Source organism: Ambystoma mexicanum, chromosome 4p, assembly GCF_040938575.1.
Source record: "Ambystoma mexicanum isolate Mex_15411 chromosome 4p, UKY_AmexF1_1, whole genome shotgun sequence".
Classification (NCBI taxonomy): domain Eukaryota; kingdom Metazoa; phylum Chordata; class Amphibia; order Caudata; family Ambystomatidae; genus Ambystoma; species Ambystoma mexicanum.
Window position 1 is genome coordinate 571,155,435 of NC_090927.1, and position 17,451 is coordinate 571,172,885.

A 17,451-nucleotide genomic window follows, 5' to 3' on the forward strand; every position below is an offset into this window, starting at 1 on the left:
CCGCCATGCTCATATGGGTCTACAAGTTGATCCCAGATGTTCCTATCAGCCCCACTCCCCCACACAAAGCCTACCGCAAGCAATCATAGTCGTGTAAAAAATTCCCTGCCATGCCAAATAGGCACATTACAAAAATAATACAATAATTTGGGAAGTACAATCATTTTTAGTAAAGAAAGCCGCCTGTACAGTGATATAGGGCGACCGGCCCAGACCCATAACTTAGCGCTCAACTGTTGCAGGTACCGTGCATGGTTATCTAAGTAGAATGATTGCTGTGACCTAGAGACCATAAGACTCAAATACCTGAAGCGAGCGGGGACCCACCTAAAACCCAGCATCTCCACCGGAGGAACCGTAGAGGCAGTGAGCAGAAACAATTCAGACTTGGATCGATGTTAGGAAAGATTTCCATTTATGGGTAATTTTCCCTCCAGTTGTGAACCCCCCAACTTGTTGCTGTTGTCTGACCATCCTTACCTGACTTTTACCAGTGGAGCCCAGCCTTCTGCTGTACTCCGCTGGGCTTTTGCTCATTTTGTTATGGGGAAACTGACATGTCCTTAAGACTGTCAGTACTAGGAGACTTTGTTTCCCTTAGTCTTTCACTTTGTTACTATTCCTTAGCAACATTTTATCAGTGCACAATGTACCTTCCAGTACAGTGAGCTGGGGTCTTTTTTTCATTTTTAAGGCCCTAGACACCCTCAAAGGATTTTTGGTGAATGTACAAGTGTGCCCAGGACAGAGCTGTTGGCAGCAGTTACTTTTAAAGCATTTTAAACTCTTTTCTTTGGTCCATACCACGTTTACCATGTTGGCCCAGGACAGTGGCCAGTGCCGAACATGGCCATGCCACGGGGTCCTTTGTTCTGTCCTTTGGCCATCTTGTCCCTTTGCCTTCCCCAGGTCGAGCCGACCCAGGAAATTCCTTATTTGGTCATGCAGACCCCCGCGCTAACCAAAGCTTTTGCAGGCTTCTGCAAGCCTTGTGTGTGTGCCTTCAGGATGTGGGCTGAAGCTGTCTAGTTCCAATACACATCCTGGTTGCCAGGATGTCCTGCGTTCTTGGATTGACTGGGACCACCATGGTCTGTGATTGGTCCACTTCTGGGATGGCTGAATGTGAGAAGATCTCTTATTGGTTTCTGTTCGTTTTGACATGAAGGAGATTTTGGATAAGAGACGGCACCTTACACCCATTCCAGGTCCATCTTCTGAGATCACACCGAACTTAATAAAGGAGCCAAGTGTCCTGAAATGAAAAAACAGATCTGTGGAACTGCTGGTGACTCGCTGAAAGGTTTGGTACCCTGACCCCGCTGTTGTCCCGTCAGATCCCCTGTTTCTGATCAAACCTAGAAGGCCTGCAAGGGCGTTTGACCCATTGGAATAGTGGGACCACCTCCTGATTAACCTGTAAGCGAGCCTTTTCGGAAGTGTTCCTGGACCGCCCAGTGAACTGAACTGCTTGTTTGGGAACGTTTGCCCTGGAACAATTAACACACCCACGACACTGAATCAAAAGCTTTCTCAGCATCAAGGGAGGCAGTAACTGCCTTGGCCTGTGGGTTAAGTTCAGCTATGATACAGAACAATCGCCTGAGATTCAGTGCAAGTTGGTGGCCAGCACCTTAGTGAACACCTTCGCGTCCACATTTATTAGGGATAACGGTCTGTCGAAGAGACCTCATTAGGGGGCATGTCGGGATTCAATAATACAGTAATAACGGCTTCTCTAAGGGAATCTTGTAGCACCCCCAGTTCTAATGACTCCTCCCACACCTGCAGCAGTCTCGGGGCCAAAGTCACCCTAAACTCCTTATACAGTTCAACCATTAGGCCATCCGACACAGGCGCCTTACAAGACACCAGGGCCGCTATTGCATCACACACTTCCCCCACCAGAACAGGAAGATGGAGGGCAAGCCCGGCCTCCTCGGGAAGTTCATGGAGAGTTATAACAGTTAAATGTTCCTCTATATCAGTCTCCGAGCATGTGTCAGTATTAGCATACAACTCAGCAAAGTATTTTTGGAATACATTTATATTGTCACCGGTGACAACCACCTCTCCCAAAGGACCACGAATGCTGGCAATAGACTGTACGTCTCTCTCCAATGTAACCAACAGCCCTCGCAGTACAAGGCCGCAGTGTTGTGCGCGATGCAGAAGGCGCTGCCCGTCAACACGTAATACGTTGTGCATACGTCCATTCATCAAAACCTTTCAAAACCGAGGATCGGACCCTCTGCGGCAACACCCTCTAGGACAAGGCCGCATTGTTGTGCGATGCAGGTGCGCAGGAGATGCTGCCCGTCGACACGGAATACATTACGCATACGTCCACACATCGAAACGTTTAAAAACGGAGGATCGGACCCACTGCGGCAAATCCCTCCCAGGAAAAGGCTGCTGTGTTGTGCGATGCAGGTATGCAGGAGACACTGTTCATCAACACGCAATATGTTGCACATAACTCCATGCATCAAAACCGTTAAAAACTGAGGATCGGGTCCTCTGCTGCAAAACCCTTGCAGGACAAGGAGGCAGTGTTGTGCGACACAGGTGTTTGGCGGCAAACGGGTAGCGTCGCAGATTGCGAGTGTGCAACAAAATCTCCATCCATGCTGCCCGTCTCCAGATGCACTTTTCTCCCGCTACTTAGGCTCTGCTTCTCTCGGCCTTGCACATACTTCCCCTCTCTACCTGTCTACACGTGCGTTTCCCCCCGCAACTTAGGCAGCGCTTCTCCTGGCCTTGCGCGTCCTTTCCCCTTTCTGCCCGTCTCCACGTGCGCTTTTCTCCTGCTACTCAGGTTCCACTTCTTCCGCCCTTGAGCGTCCTTCCCCTTTTTGCCTGTCTCCATGTGCACTTCCCCCACAAATTAGTCTCTGTGTCTCCTGCCCTTGCACATCCTTACCCTTTCTGCCCGTCTCCACGTGTGCTTTGCCCCATGCTATCTGGGTCCTATTTCCCTTCTCTTCCTTCCCTCCAGGTCCCCCCCTAGCTGTGACTATTATATTGTATATTTTTGTTGCATTGTTTGTATTTCTCTTCTTACTTCTCTAGGTCCCCCAGGGATTACTATTGTTTTGCGTATTTTGTAGTGTATTGTTGCATTTCTCCTCTCACTTCTCTTGTCCCCCCCCCCCTCAGTGGTTCCTTCTCTTTAGGATCTCCACCCCTAACTGTGATTATTGCTGTTAATGTACTCTGTGCTGACTGTACCCGTCCTCCTCATGTGGTGTCTCCCTTTATGTGCCCCCAGCGTGTGACCCCCCACCCCTTCTTGCTGGGCTGCCACCTCTTTTGCTCTCCTCCTCACACCCATCCATAGTGCTCTCAGTCTCTCCTATCTTCTCTTACTACTATTCTATCACCTATCCTATCCCTCTCACTAAGTCTGGTAGGAAGAAGCTCAAAACGGGCATCCTGGTCTCCAACCCAGGCCTCCCTATCGCTGATACCTACACCAGTGCTTCCTCCAGACAGACCCTCACTGACATTCTCTTTGTCATTCCCTGTCCAGGCCAATGGACCCCCCATATGGCCTCTGTTCTCTCTCCTTTTTCCTCCTCTCCCATTAATGGTGGCACTCAGTGGGAGTTCCTCCTGGCCTCCTTCCACTCCTCCAAGACCATCATTAATGTGTTACTGAATGGCACCGTCTTCGTCAAGGACCCTCACCCCAATCTCATCCTTTTTGATAGATGCTTCCCACATCTTATCAACTTCATTCCTTCTCCTGCTACTCCTAGCTACACCTCTATGGCTCCTGGCACCAACTTTCTCCTCCACCACTTCTCTGGCAACCTCCTCATCTTCTCTGGCTGCTCTTCCTCCTCCTTCCTACACCACCTCTGTGGCACCCTCTTCTTCCTCTCTGACTACTCTGCCATATCCTCCTTCCTCCTCTGCCCACTCTTGGGCACCTCTAACACCTCTGCAGGGCATACCTCATGCCTGTACCCGTCCTCGGAAGTCTTTCAAATGTGGCAATCTGCTCCACGTCGCTACTCTTAACTCTCGCTCTGCTGTCAAACACTTCTCTGACATCTACCGACTCCTTGAAGAACTTGATCTGGATGTCCTCGAGTTTTGACACTCTCCTCCCTGATGGCTACAAGATCCTCTCTGAACCCAGAACCAACCGTCCAGGAGGCGGAGTAGCTTTGATCTTCCCAGAGTGGATCCATGCTTCTCTCATTCCTACGCAGGCCTACTCCTCCTTTGAAAGCCTGGTCTGCAGGCTCTCTAACTTAACTGGCCACTCTCTTACTGTGGCCACAATCTACAGAGCAGCTGTCCAGGTCACCCTCTTCCTCTCAGAGTGGGCCGACCTCTCCTCCTCTCCTCTCTCCTTGCCTTTACCTCTCAACTTCTCCTCCTCTCTAACCCTGTCACGACCCTCAGCCCTGATGCCCACTGGCAAGCCCATTGGCCAGATGGAATCAGGGCTCGGATCACTAATAAGGCCTGGCATCCACTTCTCAGGCCCTCTTGGGGCCTGTCCTGGCGCCTTTCGCGCCAGGCTCATCAGTAAGGAAAGACATGTGCTTGAGGAACTACTTATTTAGGCTTTCAGCCAACATGGAGGCATCCACATAGGTTGGTTCCTAGAACCAAGCTCCCGCAGCGTTTCAATATTTCATGAATGATGTCTTGAGAGAACTGATTGACGTTTGCGCCTTAGTGTACATTGATGACATCTTGGTCTACTCAGCCTCAAAACAAGATCATATCAGGCATGTTCGTTCAGTCCTCACCAAGCTCCACCAACATTGTTTGTATGCAAAGCTGGAGAAATGTTTTTTTTCACGTCACCAAAGTAGAATTCCTTGGTTTCATCCTTTCGCCGAAAGGCATCAGAATGGACGTACATAAGGTTGACGCTATTCCAAAATGGCCATCACCAACATCTCTGAAGGGGATACAGAGCATGCTAGGCTTTGCAAACTTTTACCGCCGGTTTATTCCAGACTACTCTCAGGTTGGGCACCCGATCACAGTACTGCTACGAAAAAGCAATAAAAAGTTTGCTTGGACTGAGGAAGCAGAAAGAGCCTTTCAGGAACTGAAACAAAGGTTCACCTCCGCTCCAATCCTGCGGCACCCACGTCCAGACCTCCTTTATGTCGTAGAAACTGATGCTTCCAGTATGGCAATGGGAGCGGTCCTTTCACAGAGGGACCCAGAAACTGGCCAGCTGCATCCTGTGGCCTTCTGGTCAAAGAAATTCTCACCCTCGGAAATTAATTACGCTATCACGGACAAAGAACTCCTAGCCATCAAGTCTGCTTTCAAGGCATGGCAACACTATTTTCTGGGAGCTAGACACACCATAACAGTGATCAACGACCACCGGAACCTGCAATATCTCAAAGTCTTCACGCCAGTTACGGTGGGCCCTCTTCTTCGCATAATATGACTACGTGATCACCTTTCGACCAGGGGTCAAGAATGGGAAAGCGGACGCCTTATCTCGAATGGGTATCGATGAAATGGTGTATACAAGTCCAGACCCGGTACCTATTATACTTGAAGACAAACTCTTGGGTATCACAACAGCGTTATCACAAGCCGAATTACGAAACAAAATTCGACAGTCAATGAACCCGGATGCTTTCCTTGCATGGCAAACTCAAGGAGAACAATATTGCATCAAAGATCAGTTACCTTATTTTAGGGACCGGCTATATGTACCCGAGAAGGAGTTACAACAGCATATCATTTCAGGTTATCATGACTCTCTGATCGAAGGACACCCTGGAATCGGTAAAACTTTAGCCAAGGTAAAAAATAACTTTTGGTGGCCTACCTGGCGTAAAGACATTGTCCAGTATGTTCAGTCATGCAGCGTCTGTACACAAAATAAATCACAGAAACAGAAACCATCGGGTCTCCTACAACCACTCCTACAATCCCTCCCGCTCCATGGCACACTCTTTCCATCGACTTTTTCACTGATCTGCCACCGAGTCAAGGCTTTAACACCATTCTTGTAATCTTGGATTTGTTCTCAAAGATGGCACATTTTATTCCTCTCAAGGGCCTCCCAGACGCATCCACCTTAGCAGAAGTATTTCTGGAAAACATTGTCTAGCTGCATGGCTTTCCATCAGTTCTGGTCTCCGATCGAGGCAGCCAATTTGTATCCACTTTTTGGAGAAAATGTTGCGCAATGGCACAGATTGACGTCCGGCTATCCACCAGTCACCACCCCCAGACAGACGGCCAAACCGAGAGGCCCAAACAGACCCTCGAGCAGTATTTACGGTGCATGCTGCACCATGAATTGAGAGATTGGAAGGATTTACTGTGGATAGCCGAGTACACATATAACAACTCCGTACATTCTAGCACGGGCCAAACACCTTTTTACACCTTGTATGGCAGACATCCACGTACATCAGAACGTGACCTTCCTGCCAGCTTGGAAATGCCTGCAGTAAAGGAACATTTTATTCATGCTAAAGAAAAACAAAAGCACTTCGCCGACCAGCATCGGAAAAAGGCCCCAGACTAACAAGTAGGAGACCAGGTTTGGTTAGTCGCCAAATACGTACCCATCAAAGGGACGCGGACCTTCCATCCTTGATATTTGGGGCCCTATGCCATCAAGGCAATTATCAACCCAGCAGCGGTCAAATTGGACTTACCACCTAATCTACAAATCCATCCGGTATTCCATGTGTCCCTCTTAAAACCAATGCAACCCGGTACACGAATCAAGACACCACCTCAACCTATACTAATAGATGGAGAACCAGAATTCGAAGTCAAGGGCATCCTGGACTCTAAGTACTCTAGAGCCAAGTTGTACTATCTCGTCGACTGGAATAGGTTTGGGCCTCAAGATAGATCCTGGGGACCCAGTGAGAACATCCATGCACCACGTCTGATCAAGAAGTTTCATCAGAACTTCCCAACTAAACCTGGACCAGGCAGGAGACAAACCTTGGGAGGGGCCATGGGGGGGAGTGCTGTCACGACCCTCAGCCCTGATCCCCACTGGCAAGCCCATTGGCCAGGTGGAATCAGGGCTCGGATCACTAAGAAGGCCTGGCATCCACTTCTCAGGCCCTCTTGGAGCCAGTCCTGGCACCTTTGGCGCCAGGCTCATCAGTAAGGAAAGGCATCTGCTTGAGGAACTACTTTATTTAGGCTTTCAGCCAACATAGAGGCATCCACATAGCTTGGTTCTTAGAACCAAGCTATGTGGTCTAGTGTTTTGGGTGTGGTGGCCTAGGGACTACTTTACCTGGACTACTTTACAGTGGCTATTTAAACCACACCGAACAAGACAACACGCTTCGCGTTACTTTGCTTCTAGCAACGTGACGCTCACCGTGTCCAGCTTTCTCACGAGCCTGGTGAATTCCGGACCTGCAGAAAAACCAAGAACATCGTTAGCAGCAGAATCTTACCTGCACTCATCATCCTTCACTGCTCGCAGCTCCTGGACAGCTCTGTTGGTGGAGTTCACCGCCCGGATCGAATGACCTGAGAATAGGAGAAAGACATCATTAAAAGAGGTAGTGGAGACATTCCAACCCCAAAGCGCTTAAAGACTTACCTGGTTGGTTGCTTTTCAGCCGGCATAGCTCCGGAACTCCATCTGCGCTGGGAACTCACTGCGACCTACGAAAGGAGAAAAGCACAGGTCAGTGAGGACAAGACATTGCTGCGCTACGCAAAGCGCCTCCTTACCGCATCATAGCGCTATAGTGCGCCATCATCTCCCGGTGAGAACCAGCATATCCAGTTCTCCAAGCGGACACTCCGGGCTCCTAGGGAGATAAAAAAGAGACATTTCGAACAGAGAAAAGGCATGCAAGAATTACGACACCATCAATCGCAATAAGACCTACCTGAAAGACACTACAAGGGCATCAGTCAGTGAAGTAACTGGACCGCCCGCGCCCACAAAAGACAATGCGCCCCTGCCCAGAGAGCAGGACGGAGAGCCCACCGATTCCGACAACCAGGTGAGAAGAGAACCTGGAGGGGCTGGAAACACAAGGGAGGTGGGGGAAAACTTACCTTGGTCACCCAGTCCTGATATAGTCTTCATTTCCAGGCGGAATCCCATCGACACCGAGACCACACCAGGGAATCATTGGGAAGGGCACCAACGACCAACTGGCTGGGTGGCATCCTCGTGGATACCAGGTGAGCGTAACAAACCCTCTCACCACTCCTTTCTCTTGGACACCACTTTCTTCTCTCACCTGTCGCTCTCTGTCCCCCAGGTAAAGCTGACCCCAGCACTGCCACCCATATTCTCGGTCATCGGGCCTATTAAACGTGTGCCAGTGGAGGCTTTCAACACTACTTTCTCTCCTCTTCCTCTTCCTACACCTGCAGCTGACTCACACTCTGATATAGCCCTCTCCAACCTGCATCTCTCTATATCTAACGCTCTTGATGTCCTTGCCCCTGTCATGAAGATCCGTTTGAAGCCCACATCCAAGTGCAACTCTTGATATGATTCTGACTTTGCCACTCTCAAACGCAAGTCTAGGCTGGCTGAGAGGAAGTGGAGGGCATCAGGCTCATCCTCTGACAAACTGGCCTGCCGACTGCTCCAAAGGCAATACAGACTCTCTGTCCTGCCCAAGAGAGCTTACATCCAAGCCTGCATCTCTGAGGCCTAAACACACAGCCAAACTTTTCAAAATCTGCATGGAGCAGCCAATCCTGCTGCAGTCTCCACCTCTACTGTTCCCTCCCAGGCCCTTTGCACGGCACTGCATTCTCACTTCACCATTAAACTCAAGACATCCTGTCCTCTCTCTGCTCTTCTTTTCCCTCTACTTCTCCCAGCCCCTCTCCAGCCATTTCTCCTCCTCCTTTCTCCTCGTTCCCTGTGTTCACTCCTGAGAATGTTTCTAGACAAGTCCAATCTATGAAAGTCTCATCCAAGCAGGTTCTCCCCTGCTCCTCCAGAACCATCAAGGACCAGATTGACACCCTCGCTCTAGCCTTGGCCGATTTCTGCAATCACTCTTTTGCCATTGGAACATTCCCTTCCCCCTAAAGCACTCCCTTGTGCACCCCCTCCTTAAGAAGCCCTCTGCCGATCCTTCCTGTCTGGCAAACTACCGCCCGATCTCTATCACTCCTTTCCTGGGAAAACCTGGACATCTTCCAGCTTACTCTCCATACTGAATCTGTTGGTTGTCACCAATACCACCAGTCTGACTTTAGAGCAGCCAGAAGCACGGAAATTGCTCTCCTGAACTGTAATCTGGACTCTAACCTTCCTTCTGTCCTCATTCTTGATCTATCCTTTGCTTTCAATATGGTCCCCCAGGCCATCCTGATCAATCGTTTCCGTGACAACCTGAGCATCACGGATCAGGCCCTAGCCTAGTTGACCTCCTTACTCTTCAATCGACCCTCCCAAGTCCAACTTGGGACCTTTCTCTCCACCACCTCTCTCTCTCTACATGTAGTGTTCCCCTGGGTTCTAACCTCTCACGCTGGCTCCTCAACAATTACTTGGCACCTCTGGCCCCCCTCATCTCTACCTTCTCTTCTAACTTTCAGTGTCATGCGGATGACACTCAGCTCTCCTTCAGGCTTCCCTCAGCCTCCTCTGCTCTCTTGCTCATTCCTGACTGTCTATCCGCGATTCAGGAATGGTGTGCCTCCAATGATCTCTGCCTTAATGCCAGTAAGGCTGAGATCCTTCTCATTGGGACCCCTGCTCCCGCTTTCCATTTTACTCGGCCCACCCTCCCTAGGCCCTCTCGCTGCACCTTGCTGTGTGCCAAAAACCCATGGTGTCATCTTCGACTCCACCGTCTCCTTCTCTCCTCACATCTCTGACATCTCTAAGAAGTCCCACTACCATCTGCAACTCCTCAGACGTATTCTTCCTTTTCTCATTTTCCCCCAAAAGCTTACTGTCTCCAGAGCCCTGGTTCTTTCTAGGCTGGACTATTGCAATAGCCTCTTTCTAAATCTGCCTGCCTCTACTCTTTGCCCTATGCAACTAATCCAGAAAAGGACTGCAAGACTAGGGATCGTATCTCTCCAGGCTGCAAGGATGAAGTTCATGCCCTCTGCATTGTCCACAAGGCTTTCCGGGGCCGGGGACCACACTACATCCAACTCTCTCTTAGTAAGCATCTTCCTTCTCAAGCCCCCCACTCATCCACCTCCAACTCTCTAAGGGTCCGATGCTTATCCAGTCAGAGAGTGGGGGTAGATCTCTGTCCTCCGCTGGGGCCTCCCACTGGAACAGCCTCCCTTCCTCTCTCAAATTAGAGCAGGACCACCTTAGGTTCCCGAATCAACTCAAGACCTTCCTTTTTGCTTCTGCTTTCTCTCTCTCTCCTCTGCTGATGTTTCTGTCTGCTGCGCTAACTGGTTGCCTGGCCACCCTCTGAGCCTCACAGGCCCCAGGCTACTGCACAACCAGTCACCCTTGCACTGCATCAGTGCCTGCCACGCACTTAGGGACTGTATCTGCAACACTGCCTCCCTGCACTTACTTGAGCCACCACTCCGGGAGCACTCACTGCGCTTTTTGCCACTGCACTCTTCCCCATCCCCTCCCCCTGGCACTTCTCCTCTTCCTTCCAACTGCACTTGCACAATATGAATGACACAAGCCCTAGTAAGATTGTTTGTTCTGTCCTACCTTTGTTTCCCCTTCCTTGTCGTGTTGCACCTAGAAACACTTGTGTACAGGCGCATTATAAATGACTTATCATATCAGTCTTAGCTGCCCTTAAACCTCACCATTTCAGTCCTAATGGATTTAAGTCCCCCAGCTGAGACCAACAGCAACAGCCCCTGCATCCATATACCGGTTGTCGGTCCAATACAATAGTTAATGCCACAGGGGAATGGTTGGACATCGTGCGTGGCAATATCTTGCACGGCCACACAGCAGATACTAACACATCGGAAAAGAGCCAATAATCTCTTCTAGACATTGGTCCTTATCACGAGTAATGCTATTACCGGTGCATTTAAGGGTTGGCCCAATAACGAGTATGGCCACATTCACCTCCAGTTCTGAGCTGGATGGGAATCTCCCGGCGGAGAGGGCATTTTCGGCACTATGGACCCAATGGGGATTTACCACCTTACCGCTACTCGTGATCTGGCGCTAAAAGCCTGGACCAAGTAGCGGTAACGCTTTTTGCGTTAGCCGCATCCTGGCACAATTACTGCTGGGATACCGCCAACCTCCTGATGAGGCCCAGTGTATCATGCACAGTTGAGTAAAAAGTGTACTCCTCCCATCCGGGTGCAGACATCGCCAAATATCCGATTACTGCAAGTGATGCATAATTTGGGTGAGCACTTGCGCTGCAGCAGACATGACCCGTGGGGCCGTGGAAGATCGGTCAAGGATGTCATGAAGAATTGTGTTAAACACCCCCCCCAGATGATGGGGATAGGATTCGTCCTCACCAACAGATCCAAAACAGCACTATACAATGCAGGGTCATCAACGTTGGGCTGTATGTATTGACTAACCCCATCCCTTTACCATATAGTGTCTCCCACACAATTACACAGCGGCCCATATGGTCAATACAGCTACTCATAGCCTGAAATGGAATCGAGTAATGCACAAGGGTAAGCACCCCCTCCATGAGTAGGCCCCAGCGCATGAGTTTCCTGTAGCATCAGATTTCGGGCTGATGTCTGGTCTAATAGGCCAGTAACTTCCTTGCATTAACCCAGTTGTTCACCCCAAGACATTGCAAGTAAAGAAGGTGACAGGCTTTCCCACACAGGTACTATCATGACCCAACATGAACAATCTCTAGTATCAGTAGCGCCCCCCCACATAAATAAGTTATGCAATGCAGCAATAATAATTTCGTCTGTCAACCTTTCCCCCTTAATCCCTTCCCCCATTCCACCTCCCCCTCGCCCTCATAGTCACCCCCAACGAGACCGTGCAACTCCATATCGAACCCTTCTGAACCTTCAAGGAAACCAGTGCGAGCAGCATCTCAACATAAAACAAGAGAAGTACCCAGTATGGAATCAATATATGTTCTTAAGCCTCAGAATAGCATAGCAATGAAGACTTTGTCAGCATGGTGGAACGATACAGTCCCCAGCAGAAGATGCAGCAGGCAAGGACACAGTATTCAGTCAATTATTGTTTGAGGCCTGTCACACAGGCAGGGGAATGGATGCCTCAATATATTGCATTGCATCCGCTGAACTCTCAAAAAAATGTGCCCAACCGCTATGCTGTATGCGCAACTTGGATGGTAAAAGGCTGGCATACTTGATTTGCCGCTCACGCAGCAATCGCTTTACCAGATGGTATGACCTCCTTGCATCCTGCACCCCAGCTGAAAAATCCGGGTAGATATGAATAGTGCTGGAATCGAACTGGAGCAAACCACGCTCCCTGGACTGGCACAGAATGTGATCACGGTACCGATAAGTCGGCAACCGTGCAATAATCGTATGCGGCGATGCACCAGGCTTTGGGGCAAGGGCCAGCATGCAATGGGCTTGTTCCACCAGGAACTGCGCAGAGAATTGGACATCACCGAAGAGTGATTTCAGAAGGTCCTCCACAAATGTCTCCATTTGGATGCATTTTCCAGCACCCCGACTATCCGTACATTTTTTCGGCGTGATCGTGATTTCAAATCTTCACATTTTGCATGGACAGCAGTAAGTTCCTTTGTAATGCCTTTTAGCAGCTGGTCGTAAGACTCGACTCTATCATCCAGATCGCCTATCCACGTCTCAGCCTCCGTTATGGGCCTGCTTTCTTTGTCCAACCTGGACCGGAGGGAACTGATATTACCCACAATGTTATCTAATTTGGTATTAATCGTGCATAATCGCCATCAGGGGTTCCATACCCACAGGAATAGTCGGGTCACCCGCAGGGGCAATGTCCATGGTGGGCTCTACATTCGACTCCCTTACAGAAGTGCTGGTGAAGGAGTCGGCCCACGCTTCTTCTTGGTGCTTTGTGTCATCACTGAAAAGCAGAGCATCCCAAGGAGATGCAGCGGCTCACCAGCGAATATTATAGTAGAATCAACCTTTACCACCTTTACAGTACAGCACCAGTGAACATCTCTGCATGAAGAGAGCTCCCCCTCCTCACTCCATGGGATCACCAGACAACATCATCAAGACCCACCAGCAACAAAAATCCAGGGATCCCTGTGATACGCAGATCAATAATCCAATTGCCCCTTGACGACGAGAGACCAGGATCCAAGGGTAATTAAAATGTTCTTTGCACCAAGCCCACCTACAATAAGCTCTAATGGCGGCACCCATGTGAAGTCCTGCTCCCTTCAGACTGATGACCCGCAGCCACCTGGATATATAGGATGCTAGAGGAAATGGAGCTAAGCTCGCCCCCAGCACAGTCACAGGAGTCGCCACCATATACTTCACAATATACACAACGGGGCTGGGCTGGCACACAGAAGAATGAAAGCCCTGGTGCCCGCCTGTCACCAGGATCTGACGACAAGGGGCACACGGACCCCGTAGATCACTGCCGACCAGCCCAGGATTCCAGCAGGCATCCCCTTTGTCTGTGCCCGCCTCCAGCAGGCCGCTCCACCACCAGGGGTCACGTAGCCACCAGGCTCAGAACTCCAGCAGGCCTGCAGGGCATTCAGCTCAGCACGCACCATGTTGAGACTTTCTGCGCTGCCTGCTCTGCACTGTGGCAAAAGAGCCAGACAGAAATCAAGGATTGACTCTGCTTCCTCCTCTGCAGTCACAGGCAGCAACTATGTAGGCTTGAGACAGGAAAAATAAGGGACAGGATATTACCGGGAGCACAGCTCCACAGTCAGGCAGCCATATACGTTGCTGCTCAGCATCAGCCCAACCCCCCAGGCTTTCTGTTTTTAACTGTGTGGGAATGGAGGCCATGGATGATGGTTGGTTGACTGCCTCTTGCGTTTCCTGTCATAATTCAGGTTGCTCCCTAGATTTATCCTGCACCCACGCAAGGGGAGCCGTGTGTGTAATTGCTACCAGCTCTAGGTGACCAATGTTCCTTGATTCCCTTTGTGGAGCAGGAGTGTCGATGGTGTAGATGTGGTGAGTGCCTGCCCTCCACGTGTGTCATGGTGTTGGTAGACAGGGGATCCTCCAAATGCAAACCCCAGGCCCAACACCACGTGGCTTGTGGTGGCATCCAACGCTCTTTGCCACTTCACTATCCATCAACAACATCCGGCAAGGGATTTTCTCGTAGAGGCAAAAAAGTTTTGATTTTGGGCATTTGAATCTTCTCTGAAGAGACATGCTTAACATTGTTAAGAAAATTGTCCGTAGATTTGCTAGACCTGTGAATCGTGATAATGATTATACATAAGGATTCTTGGGAGTAAGGCGGGACTACCTAAATAAAAATAGTCATTTACTAGGTCTAGCCACCGAAACTACACTTCTAGTATGGCACTGCTCATCGAACTAATTGGCTGGATCAAGTCACTCTTGAGGAATGCTGTGCCCTCAGCTCTGACTTGTATAGAAGATCAATTTGTCTTCTGGTAGAATTTTAGGGTAGACATCTTCTAAAAAGCCTTCCATTAGCAGCACACGTTGCACCCTATAAAAATCATGTTTTCCCTCCAGCTTGTGTGCCTTCCTTATCACGCAAGTTCATCAACTCTAGCCACTTTGTCCCAATCCTAGTGAGGATGTTTTCGGCTGCCTATCTGTATGATCAAGACCAACACGGTATGATATTTATTTTCATGTGATTTCATTTTTATTGTGATAGCCTACACAGAATAAAGTCCTATTGTTGCTGCATTTGCATAGCAAAACATCTAGATGCAAATGTTTATGCTAAAATTTTCAGCATAAAGCATTGAAGCAATATTTATTGTATTAGGGTATTTTTATATTGCACTCGTACTACTTTGAACATTTTCCAGATCACTTAGGCGAGCAAGAAAAGCAAGGGGGAGGAGACGTGAGTCTCAGTAACCAGCCTTCAAGAGTTTAAGGTCTATGTGGGAACTCAGCATGAAGGGGTGTGGGCAGTCACTTGCCCACTGCTGCAGAGTTGGCTTCTCTGAGAGGATCTTGTGATCAGTGATTAAACGACGACATGTCAGTCATGATGCAGCTGGCATCAACTGGTAATTTGTTGCTAGTCATGTAGAGGCCACTGGACTAAACCATTTCTTCAAGTCTGTGGTGAAGATGAGGGAAAGTGCAAAGGGTAGACTCTCATACATCAACCTATCTTCCCCTAAACCGCTGGTGCTTAGGGGTTTCAGCTACTCTTCTTAGTGTGTTAAAATGTATATTTGGAAAGGAAAGGCCCTCTCAAATATTGGTTATAGGATTAGAACCGTACCCTACGTTTTGTTTGTATATGGTAAATTAATTGAAATACATTCCAATCGGGGGCATGGCCACGATGGCAGCGGACTGGGAGCGTTTTCCTTGAGCTTAGGGGAAGCTGCAGCATCCCTCCCCAGCCTCCAGCATGCATCCACACAACATACAAGGCGGGAGGCGGAGCGAAGTTTAACACACCTTTATTCTTTCACTCCAACGTTGTGGGTTTCAGCTACTCTTCTTAGTGTGTTAAAATGTATACATTTGGAAAGGAAAGGCCATCTCAAATATTGGTTATAGGATTAAAACCATACCCTACGTTTTGTTTGTATATGGTAAATTCATTGAAATATATTGCAATCGGGGGCGTGGCCATGATGGTGGCGGACTGGGAGCATTTTCCTTGAGCTCTGTACTTCCGCCAGAGCACCCTGTTCTGAGTGCGTGCCTCGAACAGCAGAAATCCGTGAGGGAGGTGTAAGATCTTAGGGGAAGCTGCAGCATCACTCCCCGGCCTCCAGCATGCATCCACACAACATACAAGGTGGGAGGCGGAGCGCGGTTTAACACACCTTTATTCTTTCACTCCAACGTTGTAACTGAATTCCCCTTTCCGATACCCGCTCCTCCCCTTCCTTTGTCCCCTGTCACATGACATGGGTTGCTTAATGACGTCACATCCCCCCGATACGAAACATGAACTCAACTGTAGTTCATTTCCTCAATGAGTCTTTGAGGTTTCTTTCTCGCTCTTTGGGGTCTCTGGTCCCCTGGCTCTTCACATACTTCTCGGGGCAAGGGTGCCGTTTCCACACTGGATTCTTCTCTGTCCCATTCAGAAGGTGAGTCCCACTAGGCTGTTGGGATGGATGAGGATTGGTCAGCAACCGGCACAATTCCAGGCATCCGCCGAAAATGTGAGGAGTTTCTGGATGTGGTTTTCCAGGCACCTGCAGCGGTAATGAGGGACCCCTTTATGTGGACAACTGTTAGGGGTTCTTCTCCAAAAGCAGCCATGCTTTTGCAGCTTTGTTTTTGTCTTGCTACTACCACATCTCCAGGCTCAAGATCATTTTCTTTTGCTTGTCTCTTCTCGTGGGCCCTTCTCTTCATCTCTTCTTTCTTTCAGGAATCTTGTTCTCGCATTTCCCGTTCTCCGCTGTATCTTTTCTCCTCCCTGGTTATGTATGGGATTCGGGTCCCTATGCTTCTCCAAAACATCACCTCGGCGAGAGTTTTTCCTGTGGTGCTGTGGGGAGTGTTTCGGTAGTCTCGCATGAGCTGGCATAGCATTTTCTCTATTGACTCCCCTGTCAGTCGGGCAATTTGTACGTTTTTTTTTATATTGCTCTTGAAGCGCTCTGCTATGCGGTTAGCCTATGGCCACAGTGCCGTTATTTTTCTGTGGTGAAATCCCATGTATTCGGAGAACGTTTTAAATCCCATGTATTCGGAGAACGTTTTAAAGTCCTGCCCTGTGAACGGGGGCCCGTTGTCTGACTTTATTACCTTTGAGATGCCGTAGATGGCGAACAGTCTGTCGAGTGTGGGTTGGTGTGGAATGTTGAGGTGGATGGCACTATTTGAATGTCTGGAAATCGAGAGTGCTCATCGACCGCCACTAGTATGTGTTTGCCCCCATCTAGTGGTCGAAAAAAGTCTACTGCGACTTCCTCCCACTCTCCTTCCCACAGAACCGTCATACACAATGGTTCTGGTCTCGTGGGTGGGTTTATGACGGCACAGGTGGGCAGTGTTTCAGTAGATCCTCTACTTGCGCGTCGAGATGGGGAAACCAGAGTTTTGCCTAAGCATCCTTTTTGTGGACACTATGCCCCAGTGTCCCTCGTGCGCCAATTCCAGAACTTTCCTTCTCAGGCTTCTGGGGATTTACTAGTTTGGTGCCCTTTAGTAGTAGTCCTTCTTCGGATTTGGCCAGTTCATCCTTTACTGCAACGAGACAGGTGATGTCTTGTTTAGCATCCTCCCTCATGTTCTGCTTCAGCTGCCGGGCTTGTTTCCAATGTCCAGTTTCCAGGCACCTCAGAATGATCTGTAGTCCCTGATCGTTGCTTGTCTCTTGCGCTATCTGATGGGAATCAAGGCCTTTCGGGGTGCTCC